At 47.0% G+C, this 17542-nt stretch overlaps 1 protein-coding gene across 2 annotated transcripts in view; it reads left to right on the top strand.

Annotated features, from left to right (window-relative positions):
* LOC137300638 (adenylate kinase isoenzyme 1-like) overlaps positions 1-17542 on the top strand; it is a 119237-nt gene that overhangs the window by 69157 nt on the left and 32538 nt on the right. The window contains exon 1 of one of the 2 annotated variants that reach the window (XM_067969851.1): positions 7988-8091. The exons of the other annotated variant lie outside the window; for it this stretch is intronic. The gene's annotated coding sequence lies outside the window, so the exon portion shown is untranslated. Of the gene's footprint in view, positions 1-7987; positions 8092-17542 lie in introns of those variants that run through there. 2 annotated transcript variants of the gene reach the window in all.

Genomic DNA, 17542 nt, shown 5'->3' with positions numbered 1-17542 from the left:
CCCCCAATCTCCAATATTTTTTACAACTAATAAGCAAAAGTATTCAAAGAAAATGAAACAAACACACCAATTTTTTTTAATGCCCCTATGAATTTTCTCCCAGGAGATCAATGTTCAATTTCTGGAGACTTCAGGGCAATCCTGGAGGGTTGGAAACCCTAACGCAATGCCATGAGATAAAACTGCCCTAAAAGCCAGAGCAGAGCCATCAACATCAGGAGTGTACTTATGATGACGAAGAACAAGACGGATGACAAACCCACTTTAAACACACCGAGCTGGTTTAGTTTTCGAGTGAGATAGGTCAAAACACTTTTAAACCAAAATGAGTGAGTCTAAAAACAAATAAGTGAAACTTGACAGGCCTACTTTAAACAGGCCCTGATTGATATTTAAAAGGAAAATGTATCCTTAATGATTCATTCACACTGCGGCAGTCAAACTTACCCACTATGGCAAGAATGTAACAGGATGGCTGCTTCCGGACATGAGCTGCCTTTCTGCTCATTTGGCTCATGACACCCCTTTGAAACCCCATAACTAGCAATTGGGGAGGGTGGTGCATGAGGTTGGGTAGATTGAGTGTGGGTGCGTCTGATGAATTTTTTAGTCCTTTTCAAATATGTCATTACAATTCCTAACGTACCCACTCTCCCGGCCTTCTCATTTCTTTATTGGAGGCAAACACGGCCGATGACTGTCTCTAATTTCCTCCTCCAGTCTGCCCAAATCTGGCACAAAAGTGGGGCAGGCTCCTGGCCTGCTCCCAGTCCTCTGCCAATGCTGCCCTGGGCCAGTAGCCGGGAGACACACAATGGTATTGCTAATCTCTTCCCCCTCTTTGATGCCTCCCCACAGTGACACTGAAGTTCAGGCACTTATTGGTGTGGGAGCCATCCCATCACCGCTGTGGCACCATACACTGGTGCTCGGCTGGGAATTGCTCTGCACTGTCCCAGCCATCTTTTACCCTAATTGTGCCCCGTGTTAGTGCTTTAAGAGATGAGAGGTGGCTAGCTACAGCATTCCAAGAAGCCCTGTGGATAAGCTGGCTGGGCCAGCTGCTGCCTTCATTCTTTCAAGTGATTTATTAAGTAATCTGATAGGATTGCACAAATTCTGAAGCTAAAGGGACTTATCTGTTTTACTCGGGGTCACAACCTGAGGGCCTCCAGCCTTGCTCCAAAAATAGAAGATTGCAAATGTCATTCGTGTCAACCCTTTGAATCCAAATTACACCGAAAGTCATCAGAGGGACATTAATCTCCATGGACAAGTTGAAATTTGCAGGATTTGTATTTTAAGAATGTTTCATCTTGCTCTGGTTACATTTTATACTTTTGAAAGGCTGCTTTGCATCCCACCACTTAACTTACAGTAAGGCCTCAACCTCACATAGACCCGGTAATTTTTATCCTGAAAGTGGACTGGGAATACAAACTCTGCATTCTCCATGGCAGTCAGCTGGCAATGAACGAGAGCCTCGCCCAGCCCCAGAACAACCAAACTTATGAACAGGAGTGGGCCTTTCAGTCCCTCGAGCCTGTTCCGCCATTCAGTTAGATCATGGCTGATCTGTATCTTAACTCCCATCTACCCGCCTTGGTTCTGTAACCCTTAATACCCTTGCCTAACAAAAATCTATCAGTCTCAGTTTTGAAATTTTCAATTGACTCCCAGCCTCAACAGGTTTTTGGGGGAGAGAGTTCCAGATTTCCACTCACCCCGTGTGTGATGAAGTGCCCCCTGACATCACCCCTGAATGGCCTAGCTCTAATTTTAAGGTTATGCCCCATGTTTTGGACCATGCAGGCACTATGCAGTGGTGCTCAGCTGGTCACTGCACTCCACTCTCCCTGCATATTTGGATCCAAGTTGGCCAACTGCTCATGTTAGGAATTCCAAATGGATTCTCCCCAAATGGCACAGCCGCTTAAACCAATGAGTAGCTGAGCTGTACGGACCAACAAGGTTCCACATTCCGGGTTCAATCCCACCTCTGTAAGCTGGTATTAGCCAGGCAGGCAGTAGGGGTGTTACAGCTGGCAATGGTGTCCCTGGATTAGGATGGAGGGAAATTGGCTACAGCCCCTGCTCCCAGTTGCTACCTATGTGTGAATGTTGGTTAAGGACAGCTTTGGGCTTGGCTGTCATGCCCCCTAGCATGGTGATGCCCACTGTCTAGGCTCACAAGTCAAGAATGGGTACTGAACAAGGTATTGGAGGGTGGGTGTATCCTAGAATGAGGCTGAGAGGAAGGGGCAGGTAAGAAATTGGATACAGATCACCAGGCTTCATAGAAACTGGCTTAATGGTATATCTTCCATCTTCTTCAGTGCTGTCCACAAGAAGTTCCTGTCTATCGTTTTATACTGATGGGAAACCTGAAAACTATCTTACTGAGTCAGTACATGTGATGATTGCCAAGTGTCAGATATATTTATCCAACAAGTACTGACTCATCTTTACGAGGTTGAGAGAGTAACAGTGGACATACGATAAAGGCACTTGAGGTCTGTGTGCAATGGACTGGTTATAGGTCATACTTCACGTCAGCAAGAGATGGTTTTGGTAAAATGTGTGGTATAACTTGGGTACGAAGTCACCGAACTTAAGCAAGGAATGTGAGAACTCCTTGGGGAGCTAGTCTCACAACACAACAACTTGCATTTATCCAACGACTTTAACGGAGAAAAACGTCCCAAAAGCTTCACACCGACTCTAAAAAAGAGAGAGACCTGCATTTATATCGCACCTTATCACAGCTCTTTGAAATGCCTGAAAGTGCTTCACGTCCAATGAATTATGTTGAAGTGCAGTGACAGTTGTTATGTGGGCAAATTAGGGTTTTATAAGCTCTAAAAAGTAGGTGCCCCTTCTCATAGATCGCCTGCCAACACTCACTGCCGAGGTTCACACATGGCCAGTTGGCCAAGGTACGGCAGGGCTGGTGACTGTCTTGGAACCAGACACCAGTGTCAGTCAATCAGAGCCTTTGGAGAAGGGAATCATTGGAAAACAAACAATATGAGCTGCCCATTGTGTCTCCCGTTGGTCTTTCCTTCCCCTATTTGCACTCAGGATGCCCACTGCTGGAATGATTGTAAACCCATTGTGTGGGGAATCTGCCTCTCAGTGGCAATGCATGTTGAAGTCGCTGCACTTTATCACCACATGACCCCGTGCTTTGTGCTGAGTTAGCTGATTTCATCCAAGGGTAGTTGTGAGGAGCACCATAATTGCCTATGTTGCTTCTGAACCAGGGAGTTGAGAAAATCAGCCAGGTTCCCACTCTTGGTTGCTATTTAGTGAGTCCTGCTGGAAGGTTCACACGCTGAAAGCGGCAACTGGTCCTCAATCACCTGCCGATACTCATGGTTTAAGCTCTGGAATTCCCTCCCTAGACCTCTCTGCTTCTCTACCTCTCTCTCCTCCTTTAAGAGATTCCTTAAAATCTACCTCTTTGACCAAGCTTTGTCCTAATATCTCCTTACGAGGCTCGGTGTCAAACTTTGTTTGATGATCACTCCTGTGAAGCACCTTGGGTCGTTTTACTACGTTAAAGGCGCTATATAAATGCAAGTTGTTGTTGTTGTCATCGTCTAGACTCGCATGAAGAACGGCCACTTTGATGAGGCGGGGGAGGATTGTTGATGCCTGACAAACCATTCCCCAGTATCAGTTACCTTCATCTAACAGACAAGCAAAGGAGATCAGAGGATACCAAGCAGGGAGTGGCAGAGAAGTTACAGGGAGTGACCAGAGGCATGGTCGGAGGAGGCTTTTAGGGAAGCAGAGCAGTTTAGGGGAGCGATGGCTGGAGATTCAGTCAGCAGTGGTGGAATAGAGATGGCGGAGGAGGGCCACATGCAGCAGACCAGAGTCAGTGTAGCTGGGTTGAGTGCTGGAACGCAGGGCTGGAGGATGTTGTTGAAGTAGGGTGGATCAGGGCCGTCGAAAACAAAACAGGGATCTTAAAATCGATGCACTGGGCGATGGGGAGTTAGTGAAGATCAGCAAGTGATAGCGGATATAAGTGGCAGAGCTTCAGAGTTTACATACAGAGGAGCTCAGGAGGCTGCTGAGCAAAGCTTTAGAGATCGAGCAGTGAAGTGTTGAAATGGCAGATGAGAGTTTCAATATCAGTGGGAATAAACTAGGAACGGAGAGAGGTAACTTAGTGGAGGTGGAAGTGAGTCCATTGGACCCCCTGCAGACTTTTTAAACTCCATTTTGAAGTTGATGTAAGCAGAAAGCCAACTGTCTCCGTATTGACGTTAAAATGTAACTGCCATTCGGCTGCCATTTTCTTTGTTCAGAAAGAGCAATACAGAGCCAGCAGTATAACTCACATCCGCCGACCCCAAAATCACTCTCCCTAGCACCAACACACTCTGTCTACACCGTACATTAAAGCTTAATTAGATAACAATATAAAAGTTTAATGATGCATTACTTTCCTTGGAGGTTTGGTTGCTGTGAAGATGAATGCTAATTAGTCTCTTGCGTGTTGTGAGTTTAGAGTGTTTATATTTGAAATGAATTTTCAACAGTAAAGTAAATCTCATTGTCCCCAACATCCTATCCAATACTAAGTCCCACTCACCTTGTCTTCATTGACTTCCACCAGCTCCCCACCCCCCAAAATACCAATTGTAAACTCCGGGTCCACATCTACAGATCCTTCCATGCATTTTCACCACCCTACTTCTGGGACACGTCCCAGTCTGCATCCTCCTCTCTCCCAGCCCTGTGTCCCAGTCTGCATTCTCCTCTCTCCCAGCCCTCTGTCCAGTCTGCATCCTCCTCTCTCCCAGCCCTGTGTCCCAGTCTGCATCCTCCTCTCTCCCAGCCCTGCGTCCCAGTCTGCATCCTCCTCTCTCCCAGCCCTCTGTCCCAGTCTGCATCCTCCTCTCTCCCAGCCCTGTGTCCCAGACTGCATTCTCCTCTCTCCCAGCCCTGTGTCCCAGTCTGCATCCTCCTCTCTCCCAGCCCTGTGTCCCAGTCTGCATCCTCCTCTCTCCCAGCCCTGTGTCCCAGTCTGCATTCTCCTCTCTCATAGCCCTGTGTCCCAGTCTGCATCCTCCTCTCTCATAGCCCTCTGTCCCAGTCTGCATCCTCCTCTCTCCCAGCCCTGTGTCCCAGTCTGCATCCTCCTCTCTCATAGCCCTCTGTCCCAGTCTGCATCCTCCTCTCTCCCAGCCCTGTGTCCCAGTCTGCATTCTCCTCTCTCCCAGCCCTGTGTCCCAGTCTGCATTCTCCTCTCTCCCAGCCCTCTGTCCAGTCTGCATCCTCCTCTCTCCCAGCCCTGTGTCCCAGTCTGCATTCTCCTCTCTCCCAGCCCTGTGTCCCAGTCTGCATTCTTCTCTCTCCCAGCCCTCTGTCCCAGTCTGCATCCTCCTCTCTCCCAGCCCTCTGTCCAGTCTGCATCCTCCTCTCTCCCAGCCCTGTGTTCAGCCGACATCATCTGATCTTCCAAATCCTGTCTCCTGTTCCTTCTGCACCATCACCGATGGCAGAACCCTTTAGAAAGAACGAAAGAACTTGCATTTATATAGCGCCTTACATCACTTCAGGATGTCCCAAGAGAGTTCACAACCAATAAATTACTTTTGAAATATAGTTACTGTTGTAACGTAGGGAAACTCAGCAGCCAATTTGTGCACAGCAAGCTCCCACAAACAGCAGTGAGCTAATGACTAGATCACCTGTTGTAGTGATGGTCGTTGAGGCCAAATGTTGGCTGGACATCAGGAGAACTCCCCTGTTTTTCTTTGAGTTGTACCACGGGATCTTTTATGTCCATCTGAGAGGACAGACAGGGCCTCGCTTTTATTGCTCATCCAAAAGACAATGAGGTAAAATTTGGTATGTGTTGTGCCCTTAATTGGGGCATAAAACGGGCACAAAGCAGACCAATTTAGCAGTGGGATGGCCGGAGCCCAACCTGCGCAGGTATCAATCCTAATGCTAAATTCATAGGGCCCCACTTTTGAGCATCCCAGGCAACCCCACCCAAATCCCCCCACTGTTCTTCGAGAACTTACCCGAGAGCTGTTGCTGGTGAGACAAGCGGCCTACATGGTCAATCCTACAGAGGAGCAATCCTGCCTGTGGAGACACGACAGGCGGCGGCAGCTCCCCCTCGACTATTTAGAGGAGACCCTGAGGCCCGATTCCGGGCCTCTCTGTGCTGGTCCTGCAGGGCAGAGTCTGGGCTCTTGGAAACAGGCCCGAATCTGTGGAAATTATCCCCCCCTCCCCTCCAACCCACCTTTGCTCATGCAGAGGTAGCTCAGTCGGTATATGCACCACCGAGTGTGTTGTTGAGCCGAACGGACCAGGAAGGCCCAAGCATCATTCCCTGGTCTGTGCTGAGTTAGCTGGTGGCACTTGACTTGCTACAGTGGGCCTCCACGTCCCTGGGCTAGAGACGGGACGAATTCACAAGGCTTCTTGTTAGCCCTGATAGCTCCCCAGTGACCCATACTGGAAACGGTGCAGTGTGGACAGAGGATTGGGCCTCGAATGTGATGCTCAACATGGTCGAATAGCTCGCTGGCACTCACTGACTAGACTCACTAATGGAGAACCGTCAATTGGATGAGGTACTGGAAGGCCGATAGTGACTGTGGAACCATATCCCTCCATCAGTCAGCGCCTTCAGGAGATAGTTTGACAGTTTTATTTACTTACACACGGACACATACGCAATACTATTGTCATCATTGCTGGCTTCCACTCACAGACGTGCAGAGTTGTTGCCCAGTTATAGAACCTCAGTTTAACCCCCTTCATTAGCCCGTGCACATTGGGTGAGAACAGGCTCTAAAGTGCCTACTGTGGTTGAATAGCCTAACACCTACTGCCTAGGGACATACATGGCGAAGGTACCTGATCAGGGCCAGCTTGTGTGGAACTGTCCCCCCAGATACGAGAACTGAGAGGCGGATATCCTTATCAGGAAAGATTGATCAGGCTGAAGCTCTTTTATCTAGAAAAGAGAAGGCTGAGAAGTGACCTGATGGAGGTCTTTAAGATTACGAAAGGGTTTGCTAGGGTAGACAGAGAGAAAATGTTTCCACTTGTGGGGGAGACCAAAACTAGAGGTCATAAATATAAGATAGTCACTAATAAATCCAATAGGGAATTCAGGAGAAACTTCTTTACCCAGAGAGTGGTGAGAATGTGGAACTCACTACCACAAGGAGTAGTTGAGATGAATAGTGTAGATACATTTAAGGGGAAGCTACACAAACACATGAGGGAGAAAGGAATAGAAGGATATCCTGAAAGGGGTAGATGAGGTAAGGAGAGAGGAGGTTCGTGTGGAGCATGGACTTGTTGGGCTGAATGGCCTGTTTCTGCACTGTAACTTGATGAGTCAGTGCCTTCAAGCTGGTGCGGGGAGAAAATTGTAGCCTTATTTTAATTTTTAAGATGGCATTTGAATCAATTGTTTTTAAATATTAGCAGATATTCCAAATGTTGGGTGTGGATAAAATTACCGTCTGCCATTATTAGCGGAGCACGAATCCCCTCCTTGACCCCCTCTCCCCCCGCAGCTGGCCAGTGACGCAGTTTCCCTGCTGCTCGCCTTTACATGCCTTCCCCGGCAGCTGGAAATGGAAGTCAGCCAGATGTTCGAGCAGCTGTGCAGGTGCGGCCATTTGTTGCTGGAGCAACAGCTGCAGCATTACAGAGACTGCTCCTGCTTAAAGCCACACCATTACGTAAAGGCAGCATTCAACGGCAGGGCTGTGGCTGCTTTTAGCTTTTTGATTTGTCTGCGGCAGCTACGAAATGTCGGGCGAAGGACAGGGATTGCCTGCGATTCTCGTCACTCACCGTTCACTCCCTTGGCGACTTGTTGCTGCACGATTCATATTCGAGTCAGAGCTCAGGAATCAAATGTCCTCGCAGGCAAAGAGCGAGAGAAGATTTCAATCTGGCTCTCCCGACATGCCCTGCTCTGCCACAGATAGATATATATAGGCTGGGGTGATATGCAAGTCAGCTAGTTACGCCTCTGCTGCTGTTTGCTGCCTGGCCCAGAGCAGAAGAAGCATTTACAATTAAAGGCTCTCACGGGTAAATATTAATCTCATTTTCTTTTTTCTGCTGAATGCAAAGGAGGATTAAATAGTCTTTGCCTGTCCGTTTAATGGTGGGCTTATTAAAAGCAGGCCGTAGCCTGCCTGAGTGAATGTACACTGTAGTCTGTAATTGTTATTCATCTGTCACATTTCCTCAGCTGGAATCGACCCCTGGCTTATATGTGGCGCTCCCAGAACAATCCCACCATTCGTTTTACCACCACGCGCAGCTTTGGCAAATGATCTTTTTTAGTACACCCCCATATTCTTTTTCCATTTCATTAAAATGTGATTTGGTATCGTTCTCAATTCTGGGAATGCCTTGTGATGGATTCCGTGCTCTGAAGTGCCGTGTGGTGTCAGTGTGTGTACTCCCCAGGTGGGAACGTGACTCTAATTAGGTGCAGAGATGTTGTCCAATGTTGCCGTGAACACCATAAATATGAGCTGGGTTCAGTCGGGTAGAGAGACGACTGTTAACCCCTGAGGGATTCACCACCAGGCCCCAGCTTTAAAATAATCAATAACGGGCAAATATGTTTCACATACTCGTTGGAATTTTTCTGCCCATCAATTTTTTTTTGCGGGGAAATACATTGCCGGTATCTTCGGGACGACTTGGAGAGAAAAGTTATTCGGGGCGGGGTTGGGAGGGAGAATACCCTTCAAAATAAATGTCCTGGTTTGCCCACAAGATCGGTTTGGGCGAAGGAGACCATTTGGCCGATTTGATTTCAGCTGTTGCCTGTACCAACCCTGCCCTCTTCCCATTACAGCCCGAGGGTGTTTTCTAAATGAGTTCCCAGTCCAGGCCTAAACAACCCTCCCTTGTAACCCGAGACGTTAACTGCATCCGTACCGATGACAATTCAGCTGCTCCGCACTACCTGGCTCAGAAACTCCTCTGTCCCAGAGACTCTCCTCCCCCCTCCCACCACCCCCCCCCCAGCCCTTCTCCAAGCCCCACACCCAATGTTGTCATTTATACTCACTAACCTAAAAATACTGAAACAAGAGTAAATGAGAATTGTTCCATTTTTTTTTGAAAGGGCTCCTGTGAGCCCTTCGAACTGAATAAGCTAATGTTTGATAAACTCCACAATGGTCCTTTTCACTGAAGTCAGTGAACAAGTTGCTCTTGGTCGGGATTGTTGAGTTAATTTTCTTCTTGTAATTGGCGTCCAGTTAATGAAGGAAATGCCAGAAAAATGTCTTAAAGGGATAGTGCCTCGAAGAAAAAAAATTGGCAGTTTTTAAATCTTTTCTCCTTAGAGTAGAGAAGGTTAGGGGGAGATTTGATAGAGGCGTTCAAAATCATGAAGGGTTTTGATCGAGTAAATAAGGAGAGACTGTTTCCATTGGCAGAAGGTAATCAGAGGACACAGATTTACATTAATTGGCAAAAGAGCCAGAGGTGAGATGAGGAGACATTTTTTACGCAGCGAGTTGTTATGATCTGGAATGCACTGCCTGAAAGGCTGGTGGAAGCAGATTCAACAGTAACTTTCAAAAGGGAACTGTAGGGCTGTGGGGAAAGAACAAGGGAGTGGGTTAAATGGAGAGCTCTTTCAAACAGCTGGCACGATGGGCCGATTGGCCTCCTTCTGTGCTGTATGGTTGTATATAATGACTGCATCATTCACACAGCACTCAGCTCTCCCCCCTTTTCAAACAGAAACGAATCTTGCCGAAACCTTCCTTCACGAACAGGCGAACTGCTACTTTGTCAACTTGATCGAGGACAATTGTTCATTTCTTTTTTACATCCAGTAGATAAAGTAATCAGTTGAAAATTGGTTTTACTCGTCTCCTGTCGAAAGGAAATAAATAGACTGATCATTGACTGAATGTAAACATGCAAACGACAGTGATGTTCCAAGAGACCATCTCCCATCAGTCAGTGGAAAGAGGAGCAACCCAGAAATAAAACAACTCTAAATATAATTTCAGCTGAGATTTTTTAAAAAAGCAAAAGTGGAAATGTTATCTAAAAGAAACATAAAATACATAAAACACCAAACAGTTTGCACTTATATAGCGCCTTTAACGTGTTAGAACATCCCAAGGCATTTAAAAGTTGATTCTTGGCGAATTGAGCAGCAATTTTCAGTAATGAATAAACTGACAAGTTCTGTACTGGGAAAGGGGATTTTACCAAATTGAACGCTCCGTTTACATTACGGAATCCCTTCCTGCTACTCCTTCGCTGACAAACCTGCCCTGTGTCGGGGAGGCCAGCAAGACGTGCACTGCTGGCCTATAGTTGTTGTGCTGAGAGAGCTCGGCCTGCCAGCAGTCAGAGACTAAATGGCGGATCTGGAGCAAGTATGGTTGGTGACATCGGCTTAATGCAAGTAGGGGGGTTGCCAACCCTCCAGGATTGCCCTGGAGTCTCCAGGAATTAAAGATTAATCTCCAGGACACTGCTGCGATCAACTCGGGAGAAAAACCATAGGGGCATTAAATAAAAAAAATTGCATTTTCTTGATTTTCTTTGATCAGTTTAATTTCTTAGTGATAAAAATATTGGGGGTGGGGGGTGGATGGTTATTTGACTGGGTGAGGTGGTTGGAAGTGGGAGGTCATGAGAATACGTCCAACCAGAGTTGGCAACCCAAGTTGAAGGGGAAGTTTATGCCTGTGGCTGGCTACTGAGCTAGTGAGAACGGTATGGGGCTCAGGCCAGTGCACGCAGTAGTAACAGGAGGGAGTGGCATTGCCTCTCATCATGCTCTTACAGGAAGCAATCCTGTTAGCTTAATGGGGTATCACAAGACTTGGCTATCACCATGCCCCTTTTGGATACTCCTAGGCTATCAGGAATACACAGGAAAATACAACGAGTCAGAAGGTTGTGAGTTCAAGGCCTATCTCTTGGGTGCAGCACAGGATCTAGGCTGGTCGGCCAGCGCAGTACTTGAGGGCATGTTGCATTGTCAGATGAGATGTCAAGTAAAGGGCACTTCTGTCTGTTCAGGTAGTTATGAGGAGAGAACTAAGATACTGGGACTATTTCCACTGGAGCCAAAAAGACTGAGAGGAGATTTAATTCAGGTTTTTAAAGTTATGAAAGGTTTTGAGAAGAGTGAAACCATTTCCTCTGGTTGGTCAATTTAAATATGGGACAAAGACAATGAGGAGAGAGTTTCGGAGAAATCTCTTTACACAGAGGGTTGTTGGACCACGGAATGCTTTGCCACAGGGAGTGATTGGGGGGCAGAGACCATTTCATCTTTTAAGGGAACATTGGATGAATATTTGATGCAGGGCTATGGGGAGCAAACGGGGCAGGGCAAGTAGTTTTGGATTGCTCTGGCAAAGAGCCGGCACAGATACGATGGGCTAAACGGCCTCCTTCTTCTGTGCTGTCCGCTTCTATGCTTTTATGGGTACGTGTTAAAGAGCCAACGGTATTATCTGAAGAGTAACAGGAGTTGTCCTGACGCCCTGCCCAATGTTTTCCCCTCAACCAACGCCGTCAGAAAGTGATGGGGTAGTCATTCGTCGCATTGCTGTTTGTGGGATCTTGCTGTGCACCGTGTTTACCTACATAACAACAGTCACTGCACTTCAAAGTCATTGATTGTGTGCGAAGTGCCATGAGACATTTCTGAGAGTTGCTCTTCTCTTTCTGACAATCTATGGAACCAGGCAAGGCAGCAGCCGCCATTCAGCCTGCCCCAGGCAAGACAGCTGACTGTGATCGCCACGGGAAAGTGTGCACGCCAGATGAGGTGACTGGAGCTCAGCTGTAAGAACATAAGAACGTAAGAAATAGGAGCAGGAGTAGGCCATACGGCCCCTCGAGCCTGTTCCGCCATCCAGTCAGATCATGGCTGATCTTCGACCTCAACTCCACTTTCCTGCCCGATCCCCATATCCCTGGTGATGCCGCTGTGGTCAAATAGCCTGCCAGTACTCAGTGTCTAGGCTCATAAATGGCCACTTAGGCTGGAGAGTGGCTAACACTCGTGGACTGTACCCCAGTGAGAGTCAGCAGCTGTAGGAGGGGAACAGGGACAATTGAAGCAGGGGGAATTTTTACCAAAAGCGAAACTTTTAAAGAAAGAAAAAGAACTTGCAATTATATCGCACCTTTCATGACCTCAGGACATCCCAAAGCGCTTTACTGCCAATTAATTATTTTTGAATTCTAGTCACTGTTGCAATGTGTTAAAGAGCCAATTTTCGCACAGCAAGATCCCACAAACAGCAATGTGATAATGACCTGATATTCTGTTTTAGTGATGTTGGTTGAGGGGTAAATATTGGCCAGGACACCGGGGACAGCTCCCCTTCTCTTCGAAATAGTGCCATGGGATCTTTTACGTCCACCCGAGAGGGCAGATGGGGCTTCGGTTTAATGGCTCAACCAAAAGACGGCACCTCCGACAGTGCAGCACTCCCTTAGTACCGCACAGAACTGTCAGCCTGGATTTTGTGCTCTAGTCTCTGGAGTGGGACTTGAACCCACAACCTTCTAACTCAGGGGCGAGAGTGCTACCAACATGGACTGGTTGGGCTGAACAGCCCGTTTCCATGTTGTAATTTCTATGTGATACCATGTGCCAGCTAAAATCACCCAACAGCCTAAACCGGCAATTGAATCAGTTTCTGTAGCTCACTTACATGCTGTGTTGGCCAACTAAGCCATCGGGGGAACTCCCCGTAATGGCTTTGACAAATGCTCCTTATTTGCCCCGATCCCATTCCACCATTACTGCTCTGATTAAAGAGAGAGCTCTGAAAACAGGGTAAAATCGCACAAAAATTAGGACAAGTGATTTAGAACGGCTAGACGTCCCTCAAATTTCTACACTTAGCGTACATCGCATGAGTATCACACTTTCCATAAAAAGGCTGTGAAAATGCCAGGTTTGGAGTGGACCCGAGAGATGACACGTAACTACAGCACAATTCATTTACGTCAATTGATGGTCATGAAGAGTCAAGGCCTTTTTGAGAGTCAAGGCCATTCTACTCCACACAGTCACACACACACACACACAGGCACGCACATGACAACCCTACAAACAGGATTTAGGTCAACTGTATATATCTGTATCAGCTGAAATGGGATGAAATTTCAGATGCAGGTCAAATAAGGTCACTCTGAATCACTTAGTAAGTTGACCTGGCTCGTCGCACACTACACATGCCGAATGGGGAGAGATGCCAGTTTGAATCCAGTCCTGCTCAGGTTCCGAGTTTCAGACTCTGTACAGAGAGGTTGCAGCAGCTCCCTAAAGCGTGGAGGATCAAAGCTCCAGGAGAGGGCTGTGCCTCGGCTCCTTCTCCGTCCGTGGGGCCACCGCTGAGAAACGCAGAGCCTCCCTGCTCGGCGAGACTCGATTAGGATTTAAGTTGGGGGGGGTTGCTGGAACCTGAATCCTGTCCCACAGCACAGAACGATAGTGGGTTAATGCTCAGCACTGCCATGTTAAGATGTTGGCTTTCTTTAGGAGGATGACAAGGGGTGTGGGGAGAGAGCGGGAATATGGTATTGAGATAGAGGATCAGCCATTATCATATTGAACGGCGGAGCAGGCTCGAAGGGCCGAATGGCCTACTCCTGCTCCTATTTTCTATGTTTCTGCCTCCAAAAACAGCTGGGACAGGAGCAAGAAAAGCCCAGGCTGACGCATTCTATTGTTTCCTTTTGGATCCTGCACATTGGCATATTGACGGAGTCCTGACTATAAGTTGCCCACCCAACCTGCCAGACACAGAGGGTGCATCGCCAAGGGTCACAAGGGAAGGGGAAGACGTAGAGGGACAATTAACCTTGTGTCGAAAGAAGTGATGACTCACTGGTTAGGCCTCAGCTGGAGTATTGTGTCCAATTCTGGGCACCACACTTTAGGAGGGATGTCGAGGCCTTGGAGAGGGTGCAGAGGAGATTTACTAGAATGGTACCAGGGATGAGGGACTTCAGTTATGTTGAGAGACTGGAGAAGCTGGGATTGTTCTCCTTAGAACAGGGTAGGGTAAGGGAAGATTTAATGTTCAAAATTTTGAAGGGTTTTGATAGGGTAGATAAGGAAAACCTGTTTCCAGTGGCCAGCAGGTCGATTACCAGAGGACACAGATTTAAGATCATCGGCAACAGAGCCAGAAGGGAGATGAGGAGAATTTTTTTTCACGCAGCGAGTTGTTATGATCGGGAATGCACTGTCTGAAAGGGTGGTGGAAGCAGATTCAATAGAAACTTTCAAAGGGATATATACTTTAAAAGGAAATATGTGCAGGGCTTTGGGGAAAGAGCAGGGGAGTGGGACTAATTGGATACCTCGTGCAAAGAGCAGGCACAGGCACGATGGGCCAAAGGCCTCCTTCTGTGCTGTAAGATTCCAAGAATAAATACTGGTGTATTTGTGGGTACGCATTACGTTACAAATCTGATGGGACTCTTTGAACAGGTCTTCCACTGATGGAATGCAAGCCCAGGTCAGGAGTGGCCAGTTATTTTGTACAGGGAAACTTTTGCCCCTGAATCTGAATAAATCTGATAACTTCCTCCTCTAAGTGGCAAAATACGATATGCTCAGTTCAGGGTTCCCCAGAGTTGAACTTAGGGGCCACCTCAGTCATGCGAGACCCGCTGAACTCTTGCAAAATTCCGAAGGTTCAAATCATAGAATGGTTGCAGCACAGGAGGAGGCCATTCAGCCCATCGAGCCCGTGCCGGCTCTTTGTAAGACCAATCCAGTTAGTCCCATTTCCCCGCTCTTTCCCGTAGCCCCTTCAAGTATTTATCCAATTCCTTTTTGAAAGCCACGATTGAATCTGCTTCCACCACCCTTTCAGGCAGCGCATTCCAGATCATAACTGCTTGCTACGTAAAAAAGATTTTCCTCATGTCGCCTTTGGTTCTTTTGCCAATCACCTTAAAATTCTCCACCCTTCCGCCAATGGGAACAGTTTCTCTTTATTTACTTTAAATCCTTCATGACTTCTATCAAATCTCCTCTCAACCTTCTCTGCTCTCTTCTCCAGTCTATCCACGTAACTGAAGTCCCTCATCCCTGGAACCATTCTAGTAAATCTTTTCTGCACCCTCTCTAAGGCTTTCACATCCTTCCTAAAGTGCGGTGCCCAGAATTGAACACAATATTCCAGTTGTGGCTGAACCAGTGTTTTATAAAGGTTCAACATAACCTCCTTGCTTCTGTACTCTATGCCTCTATTTATAAAGCCCAGGATCCTGTATACTTTTTTAACTGCTTTCTCAACCTGTCCTGCCACCTTCAAAGATTTGTGCACATATGTCCCCAGTTCTCTCTGTTCCTGCACCCCTTTTAGAATTGTACCCTTTAGTTTATATTGCCCCTCCTCATTCTTCCTGCCAAAATGTATCACTTCGTACTTCTCCGCATTAAATTTCATCTGCCATGTGTCCGTCCATTCCACCAGCCTGCCTATGTCCCCTTGAAGTCTATCACTATCCTCCTCACTGTTCACTACACTTCCAAGTTTTGTGTCATCTGCAAGTTTTGAAATTGTGCCCTGTGCACCCAAGTCATTAATATATATCAAAAAAAGCAGTGGTCCTGGTGAACACCACTGTATACTTCCTTCCAGTCCGAAAAACAACCGTTCACCACTACTCTCTGTTTCTTGTCACTTAGCCAATTTCATATCCATGCTGCCACTGCCCCCTTTTATTCCATGGGCTTCAATTTTGCTGACAAGCCTATTATGTGCACTTTATCGAACGTCTTTTGGAAGTCCATATACACCACATTAACCGCATTGCTCTCACCAACCCTCTCTGTAACCTCATCAAAAAACTCAATCAAGTTAGTTAAACACGATTTGCCTTTAACAAATCCATGCTGGCTTTTCTTTATTAATCCCCACTTGTCCAAGTGACTGTTAATTTTGTCTCGCTTTATCATTTCTAAAAGTTTCCCCACCACTGAGGTTAACCTGACTGGCTTGTAGTTGCCGGGTTTATCCTTACCCCCTTTTTTGAACAAGGGTCTAACATTTGCAATTCTCCAGTCCTCTGGCACCATCCCCCCCCCGGTATCTAAGGATGTTTGGAAGATTATGGCCAGCACCTCTGCAATTTCCATCCTTACTTCCCTCAGCAACCAAGGATGCATCCCATCCGGAGAGGGTGATTTATCTACTTTAAGTACAACCAGCCTCTCTAGAACCTCCTCTTTATGATTTTTTAGCCCATCCAGTATCTCAACTATCTCTTCACTTACTGTGATTTTGGCAGCATCTTCTTCTTTGGTAAAGACAGATGCAAAGTACTCATTTAGTACCTCAGCCGTGCCCTCTGCCTCCATGCATAGATCTCCTTTTTGTTGCCTAATCGGCCCCACCCCTCCTCTTACTACTCGTTTACTGTTTATATGCCTTTAGAAGACTTTTGGATTCCCTTTTATATTAGCCACCAGTCTATTCTCATACTCTCCCTTTGCCTCTTTTATTTCCTTTTTCACTTCCCCTCTGTACTTTCTATATTCAGCCTGGTCCTCACTTGTATTGTTAACCTGACAACTGTCATACGCCCCCTTTTTCTGCTTCATCTTACTCTCTATCTCTTAAATAAAGGCTGTCGACCTTTCACTAAAACTGCCGAGCCTGGGCATCAGTAAAAATATCTCAAATCACCTGTGGGTGAGAGGCCAGGATAGGCAGTTGATTGAACCGTACTAGTGGATGTTTTGTATATTGAGTATTAGTTTCTAAATGTTTACGGTGCAGTTGTTCCCTTGGGGCTTGAAAGAGCCGTAAAAGGCCACAGAAGTGCTGGTTGTCCACCCAGAACTAGACTCTAACCTCCAATTCTGGCCTATTGCGCATCCCGGATTTTATTCGCTCCACCATTGGCGGCCGTGGCTTCAGCTGCCTAGGCCTTAGACTCTGGAATTCCCTTCCTAAACCTCTCAGCCTCTGTACCTCTCTCTCCTCCTTTAAGACACCGCTTAAAACCTACCTCTTTGACCAAGTTTTTGGTCACCTGTCCTAATATCTCCTTATCTGGCTCGGTGCCAAATTTTGTTTGATAATCGCACTTCTGCAGCGCCTTGGGGGCATTTTACTATGTTAAAGGCACCAAATAGATGCAAGTTGTTGTTGTTTGCCCTGGTGGATCAGGTTTATCCAAAAGGGTGGGCTTTAAAGGAGCTGAGGGCGAGGCAGAGTCAGCAGAATGCTTCCGATCTCACTCTTTGGAAAGGTGAGCCATCGTTCTATGTCAATCCGATCACGCCAGCTGTCGGACTCCATAATCTAAAGAGCAGTTTTAATAAACGTAGCATGTGGCAACTGAAGGGAGGCGCCTGCTGCTGGTAACCTTATATATTATCACCCGCTCCAGAATGTAGGATTGGAATCTTAACCGCCGACGGACGAGGTCGTTGCCTTTCCCGCTCCCTGGATTGCTCTTAAATTGAAACGGCCTCAGGACAAACTTTCCCAGGGGCTTC

Source organism: Heptranchias perlo, chromosome 31, assembly GCF_035084215.1.
Source record: "Heptranchias perlo isolate sHepPer1 chromosome 31, sHepPer1.hap1, whole genome shotgun sequence".
In the NCBI taxonomy this organism is placed as follows: Eukaryota; Metazoa; Chordata; class Chondrichthyes; order Hexanchiformes; family Hexanchidae; genus Heptranchias; species Heptranchias perlo.
This window is presented reverse-complemented; position numbering and strand designations above follow the sequence as displayed.